Genomic DNA, 8,567 nt, shown 5'->3' with positions numbered 1-8,567 from the left:
CGCCGCAGCCGCCGCCATCTTGAAACTCCCTGATCATGTAAATTAAATAACTGATTTTCTTCTTTTAGGAAAAAGACTTAGATCAGTAGAGGGAAATATTTAAAGTATCCAACAACTAATTGGGCATATTGGTAGTTTTCCCTTGCAAAGTTATATGGTAAATGTTGTCTATTTAGTACTGAAAATCACATCTCCTATGGTTCACATTTATGTTTCATCCAAGAACAGGTGGAAGAAATCGCATGCCAAAAAGCTTCCAATGGCATTCACAATTTGAGAGCTTGAACTCCAAAGAGATCACTTGACTTGTAAACGCTTTACTTTTCATATAATTGACATGAAACCAGCAGTACACCACACAGGTGTGTTATATCATATTACCCTCACATGATGCAATGTTGTGAAAAATGCTAGCAACCATGCTTTTAATCTATAACTCAGAATTTCTAAGAATAAAGAATACATCACTAATGATCAAGCAAAGATACGTATTTTTATGAATCAATAAATACATGTTTCTCACTATATTCATAGCCCAAAAGTAATGGTAGAAATGGTTTTTAAAAAACCTTTCATAACGGTGTTAGGTACTAAATGCACCTACTTTTATTATGGTAAAGGTTTAGGAAGAATTACCACCTAGAGAAGCTAGTTCTAAGCCCATTTTAAGTGTTCCCATATGAGAGCGCGGATGTAAGTGGTGTCTTTCTAAGCCACAGTATCAGAATAATTTTTTATGTCATTTTCTAGAACCTAGCTTTGGATTCCTTATGGAAGATAGGGATATTATTTCCAGGCACAGATATATCATAGCCAGAACTATGATTGGTAGAGTGAAACAAAATTATAATCATATGTTCTTTAAAAATTTAACTCATCCAAATTCCCCTAATGAGCCTTAGGATCCAGGATGGGCCAAAGTACTAGACTTTTGCTTATCTATGGTTATGCCCTCTCTGTTGTCATTTTTTGATATTCCCTTTTTTCCTTTCCTTTCAAATTCCTCTTTATCATGAGAATTCCCCTAGGGCAGTGTTTTCTAGATTGAGATTTGAGATTAAGGTGATGTTAATTATATTATCTATTATTTTTTCTGTATTATTTTAGTGTTCTGTACCCAAACCAAAACAAAACATATATTGCAGTTGTAAGTTAATTTAAAGTCATTTAAAACAAGCTGAGAAATATGTTGTCTGTAATCTGTAACCAATAGTTCTCAATGTCAGCCATAAACTAATGTCCCATAGGGAGCTTTAAAATGCTAATGCCAATGCAAAACTGCAGCAAAAATAGTTAGAATTTGAGTTGGATCCAAGGTTCTCGTATTTATTAAGCTTCTCTGTTGTTTCTAATGTTCATGTAAATTTGAGAAACACTGTGCTACATATTTACATTTGTTTCTAATATAACTTTTTATCAAGACATTGTTACATTCTCTCCCAGGTACAGCATCAGTGGGGTGTTGTTAGCACCTAACAAAAACTCTCCTTGACCAAACTTTAGACAAGTTCTTCTGGCCCTCTTGGCTTTGTCTTCAAGCCTACCTCACACAGGTGTACCAAGAATCTTGCTGAGTCACTTTAGCAACAATCCACCTGATGTTTCCTTTTACTAATATTCCATCCACTGCCTTCCCTCCACACCCTGTCCTCCTGCTAGAAATCCCCACTGTTCTTGCTGTGTTTGGAATTGAGCTTAGTTCCGTACTGAAGTCTCTTTTCCCCTATTGCAATAGTTTCTCAGTAAAAGCTACCTTTATTGCTTTAACTAGCTCTCATTCTGTTTGACACACCTTGAGGTCATTCACAATTTCTTTCTAGTATGAGTACTTCCATACCTGTAGCTACAAAAATAAATGTATCATAAAAGTACCTTTCTCAGAATCAGAGAATCTAAAACTTGCACCTCAAATAAATTTTAGTTCAATGACTTTATTTTATTTCAAAGAAAAATAAAACCCTTGAAGTATATCGATTTTTCCAAGCTCAAATAATATATTGGGAACTAGACTCTGAACACAAGTCATAAGACCTCCAATGCTGTGATATTTCCACAGTGAGGGTAAGACAAAATAAGGGTTAATAATCCAATTCTGGCAAATACATTTAAAAATTGATAGCAATTACTCAGAATTAATAGAAGTCCAGTAACGGAGAGGTTACAAAATACCAAGAGGTATACCTTCAAAAAGATGATCACAAATGCACTGGAACAAAAAAATTATGATGTAAAAGAAAACCAAATGAAATAAGAAGATAAAAGTAATCCCTCCAGTACAGGAAAAACATGGGGCTGGGGAAAAAATAGAGTTACTGGAAGCAAGTTGTTAGAAACATGCTTTTTTCCTGCTTAATACCTACACACAGGGTAGGAAGCAACAGGCTTCCAGTTATAACGAAGGGACAATGAAAAATCAGATTGTGTTTGATTCATGATTCTGGCTTAGATATTTGGAGTTGATCTTCCCAGGAGCTGGTATATGCAATCATTGAGTAAACTAAATAGAGTGAATCTGGCAATAAATTATGATAGTACTGAAATAGGGCCATTTAAATTTATGTTGTCTTCAGTTCCCAGTGCCCCACAGAAGTATCTTGGATGTGCCTGATAATGTTGCCCAGTAAAATTGATGAAGTAGTCATTACAGGTAAGGCAAGGTGACCCAGTAAGTTAAAGAACATGGTAAACAGAAGAATTTCCTTTCCTGCTTACTCCAAGGATAAATTATTCCCTGGAACTTATGAGTATGTTACACATGGCATGGCAAAAAGGACTTTAGGATGTGATTAAGTTAAGGTTCTTGAGATGGAGATAGTATCCTGCATTATCTGGGTGAGAACAAAATAATCACAGAGGTCCTTATTAGAGAAAGATAAGTGGGTCAGAGTCAGAGAGGAAATGTGACAACAGAAGCCATCAAGGACAGAGAGAGAGACTGTGGGATGCTATGCCTCCTTCTGGCCACAAACCAAGAAATGTAGATGTGCTTTTAATTGAAAAAGGTGAGGGAATTGGTTCTCCTCTAGAACCTCCAGAAGAAACACAGCCCTCCCCACACTTTTAATTTTGAACTTTACCTTTGAATTCCAGAATTGTACAATAATAAATTTTTGTTGCTCTAAGCCAGTACATTTGTGGTAATTTATTACAGCAGCAATATGGAGACAAACTGGAAAATACAGTCATCCCACAGAAAGACACACAGCATCAAATAAAAATAAGAAAATATGTGTGATCTCATAAGGCTTGGCTACCAGAATAAGAAACCCAGAGGTCATCAGCCACAGATATCATTGGAAGATTCCAATATTGGGGAATTGACTAGTCATACCTATCCCCACCCCTATCACAATGAAAGACAATGAAGATCCAGAGGCTGCATGCTGCTCTGTAGACTCTTCACACTTGCTGGTGTGAAACCATGCAAGCTTATTTTCTATATACCTGTAAAACCTTGCACCATCTGGTCTAAGAGAAAGAGAAGGATAGAATCAGCCCAGAACAGAATTTAACCATCATTATAACAAAATGAAATTTAAATGTAGCTGTTTTAAAATTGAAACTTTCTGTTTCACATCCTACAACTTTTACTCCCCTCTTCACCAATTCCTAAGTATCTAGCAAAAATCTCTGAGGTCGAAATCAATTATAGAAAATAAATTTGCCATATCTCCTATGCTCATCAGATATTTTTTTAAAAAAATCAATAGAAGGGCTAAATTACATCAAGGAAATAGCTCATAAAAGGACAAGAAGATAAAATTATTGATTCAAAATATTGAATGTTTACTATGTGCCAAAAAGAATATAAGATAAGTAAAGAGTCCACCATGAATTCAATATCTTGAAAAATATATTTTCTAGAAAATACTAACAAGACAAAAAAGGAAATATTTTCCAAAGTAGTAATAATAATAATAATAATAATAGTAATAATAATAAAGCTAAGGACTTAAAAAAGGCAGTCTTTAAGTTAGAAGATTCATCAATTGCCAAACAGGATAAGCAGAATGATTTCACCTTACAGAAACCATTGTGAATAACAAATAAATATGCAGAAACTTTTTTTTCATAAAGAAAATAGTTAACCTACAAAGTTGCAAGAATTTAACAATATTAGGTTTCTCATCAATAATACCAAATCCTAGAGGATGTTACAGATTGGTTTTCAGAAAATCAAGAGACATGCTTTTTAACCTCAAATTCTTTCTTCTGCCAAATTATAAATTAAGTAGTGAGAACAAGACGAACAGATATATATTTTCAGACTTTGAAAGAATTCAGAAATTTAGCTTTAATACACCTGTTAGCAAAACTATATTAGAGATAGTGTACATGGATAACCAAGGAATAAAATAAGGTGAGATATGGGAGTGAAAGAAACATGTCTTCAGTGAAAGAAGCAGGGGGGGGTTGCAGGATGACATCTTTTCAGGAATTTAATGAGCGTTCCGCACAGATTAGAGCAAGAAAATTAAAAGTTCTCAGAAAGAGGGGTTTTTTTGTTTTTGTTTTAAGATGTTATGGGGTAGTAAGGAGGCCATAGACTCGGCAGCAGGAGAGACAGTTTGAAAAGAAAAGTAATATAAAGGCAGCGTGAGAAAATAAATAATACACACATATACACACAAATACATATGGCAATTGGAAAATTCCAGGGGGCAAATGCATGGTGCCAACATGAAGCAAATATTCCATATTGAGAGACAAAATTAATGGGCTTCAATAAAACAGAAGAGATTTCAAACAATAACTAGAAATTTTAAAAGGTGGAAGATATTAGAAATTAGACAAAGAATCTATTTTCTTCTCCCAGCACTAAAACAACAGTCAATAAGAAAATGCAGATACAACCACAAACTGTGTTGAAAAGCATACTTTAAATATGAGACAAATGAATATGTGTCATGATTTAGGTAAATTAATGGAGAGTAAGGAAAATAATGTTTTTCAATGAAATGCTAGGAATACCATCATTTGATAAGCACAGTGCTTGTACCACTGGAACTGTTAAGAAGAGAAAATAACAAAAGAAACTTATCTCTGCAGGAACAGTATTTATTTGAGAATAATAATGTAAACTCTTATTTCCTTTTCGGAAGTAACATGTAGACAAATAAAGCCATAGTATTGGCGTTCCAGAACAAATGTTACTACTTTTGAGAATATTTTCACAGTTAGTCTCTCTGGAAATAGAGGCTGGCTAAGTTGAACTTTGAGTACAAGATGTTTCTTGGGATCAAAACCTGTGAAAGTAAGGGGAGGAAAAATCTGCACTTGGTGTCCCTTACAAATTGCACATACTGCAACATTAAATCTGAGGATTTAATAAAATGAAGTACTATATTCAGAAAGAGGTCCACAGAGATTATGGATCATTTATGGCTCTTACATTTTGAGTGTACTTCATAGCTTTCTACCTTGAACTGAGACCATGGTCAATAAATATTGTTCAGTTGAATTATAATACAGCTACTCTGCAATGGAAAGTTTAATATTACACAGAGTGATTTTCATATCCATCGAAGCTGCTCTCTTTATGGTATATTCAGGTTATGTTTTAATTTCAAATTTTATCACCAGTCATTGTTAATAAAAAGCATTGATATCCACATTTCTCTCTAGGTTCTCCTTTCCATGTTTGTATATTCTCACCCCAAAACAAACAGAAACAAAACGAAACAAAGAACAGCTTTAAAGCTCTATCAATGGAACTTTCCTTTGGTGTTTATTCTACCATATCTGGACTCCAGCTCCATTATTTTATTAATATTTTTGTCAAGTTTAATTGTTTGACTGATCCAGTAACCATTTCACATTTTTTATATATCTGTTAGCATCACCATTTAACTCTCTGAACTATTCTATCCTTCTTTAAACACTCCTTCCTTTTTCTTCCAGGAATTCACAGTTATATCGTTGACTGTTAGTCCCAAGTCTTCTTTGCTGCATCCTGCACTGTGGGATGTTCTGTCCTTAATCTGGAGCCTCTTTAACACCGTATTTTCTCTAATTTATCCTAGATGAACTCATAGAGTCTTTTTTTTTCTTATCAATGTTATATTTAATTAAGCAATAATACTTGTATATACTAATGGGGTACAATGTGATGTTTTAATAGATGTATACCCATCCAATAATACAACTTAAACATCATTCATTTATTAATGATTTCCAAAAGTAAATGTCCAAGTTTCACTTCACCTGTGAATTCATGAAAATTTCCTAACACTATTTAATATTTTCACTTTTAAGTCTATTAGCCATCTGTATCAGTCCATTTCTGTTGCTTATAACAGAAATACCTGAATGGTGTGATTTATAAGATAATGAAATTTATTGCTTACAGTTTCAGAGGCTAGGAAGTCTAAAGTCCAGGGAACACATCTGTTGAGGATCTTGGTAGTGGCAACAGTGACCCAGGGGTCTCACATGGCAGAAAATGGCAGAGCAGAGAGTGACTAGTCTCTCATGTGCTCCTTCTTTTAAAGCCCCCAGAACCACACCCCTGACCACCATTAATAATCCATTAATTATGGCATGATCTTATAATCTAAACCCTCTTCAAGGGCCCACCTTTTAATTACCACAATAGGATTTCCCGTCCTCAACAGTTACCGTGAGAATTAAGTTTCCAATCTATGAACTTTGGGGATACAATTCAATTAATCCACAGCACCATCTTACAATTAATGTGTTCAAAACAGAACCTCCTCCTCAATTCAGATTGACTTTCACCTAAACATTTTCCTTCTTAGTAAGTGATAATATTACCAGACAACTATTAAAGGCAAAACTAGAATTTACCATGAACATTTCCCAATGGATCTTCCTGCGTACAAAGCATCAGCTAATTCTGATAGCTTTACTTCTCAAGCAAAAGCACTTTTTTTCAAACTCATTACTATCTTCTTAATCCAATTCAATACAATTCAACATCATTTCTTATTGGGACTATAGATATTACCATTTATATAAACCTTCTGGTCTCCATTTTTGCTCTGCAAACACATTGATTTTTATTAAAACAAAAATTATATTATCTTATTCTCTAGGATAGAACTATGAAATCCCATTCCCCTTAAAGGGAAAACCAAGCCCTTATCAATTGCCTACAAGGCTCATTATGCCCTGCCACTGCTTGTTTCACAGGATTTAACCTAACGCTCCATCTTTCCCTAAACTTCCACCATATTGGCATTGGTTCAGCTTCTTTGAATTCATAAAATCTTACTTCTTAGTGACGTTTTTGGAATTCCCTCTCTCTAAATCCTAACCTAATTTTCTTGTTCTGATTACTTAGGTTTCTAAAGACCATTCTTTCTCTTTTTTGGTGTTTTCCATTCATTCCTACTAGAGTGTAGGATCCATAGGTCCTAAGGTCTTTGCTAATACATACAGTCTTGAATTTCCATTGCCAAGAATAGTTTGAGGCTGAAGGTCACCATTTAATAAATAATTGCTGAATGTTTAACACCTTTACCTGGCTGTGAAACATTAAATTCTGTTTTGCCTTCTTTATTACTAAGCTGCAGAAAATGTTAGATGTTTCATTAGAGCTTGATTTATCAAATTTATTATTTAAAAATATTAAAGAGAAAAGGATGGTTTCTTTTAGATAGGTGATTTTTAAAATGCAGTCAGAAGATACATAAAGAAGGAGGGAGCAGTGTAGGTAGATACTGAATGAACATCATGGCCCTGTTCTGTAACAGAACAGAAGTACAAAGTTCTTATCACAAAGTGTCACTTGGGAACTAACCAAAAGACACTGTGTGAGACTCCTCAGTACATAGTGTTCGAGGATGTTAAAACCTCTTTTGGGGATTGACTTTCTTCTTCCTGATTCTGAGATTGCAAAAACTGTTTCAAAGCTCTTCTGTACTCAGATTGTCTAGGTTGGTTGTAAAATATGAGATGTTTTCAACCTAATGGATTATCCAGGGAACTTATTTCCTAGAATTCTGGAAGAGGCTGAAAGCAGTAGAAATGTTACAATCTAAGAAGGCAATCCAGCCCTCCATGGCAGAAATAACTTAGACTCAAAAGTACTCTTTTCTAAAATACGTTTTATACTTTTATAAAACAAGATGTGCCAATTGGCATTGCAGTTTGAAAACTCCATTGGGGAGAGATTTCAGATCTGCTAATTTAATTACCCAGCTTTACCTGACCTTATTTGTTTAGCTTTTTGCTGGAATCATTTCAGCTTTTTGCTGGAAATTATTTAGTAGTATTGAAAGAAAAAGAGTTGACACTGAAAATTGCGGTTAAAAATAACAGTAACAGGGCTGAGCCCGTGGCGCACTCGGGAGAGTGTGGCGCTGGGAGTGCAGCGACGCTCCCGCCGCGGGTTCGGGTCCTATATAGGAATGGCCAGTGCACTCAGTGGCTGGGTGCCGGTCACAAAAAAGACAAAAAATAAAAAATAACAGTAACAAAAAAGGGGATTTATACAGCTAAGAAAATATGTTGTATTGAAGAGACTTTCTTTTTTTTTTTTTTTTCTTAATTCCCAGATGCTCGTCTGGTCATCCAAGCCAAATGAAAGTAATTCATCTGTTGGT

The sequence above is a fragment of the Cynocephalus volans genome, chromosome 7 (assembly GCF_027409185.1).
Source record: "Cynocephalus volans isolate mCynVol1 chromosome 7, mCynVol1.pri, whole genome shotgun sequence".
NCBI classification, from domain to species: Eukaryota; Metazoa; Chordata; class Mammalia; order Dermoptera; family Cynocephalidae; genus Cynocephalus; species Cynocephalus volans.
Note: the sequence above shows the minus strand (reverse complement) of the source record.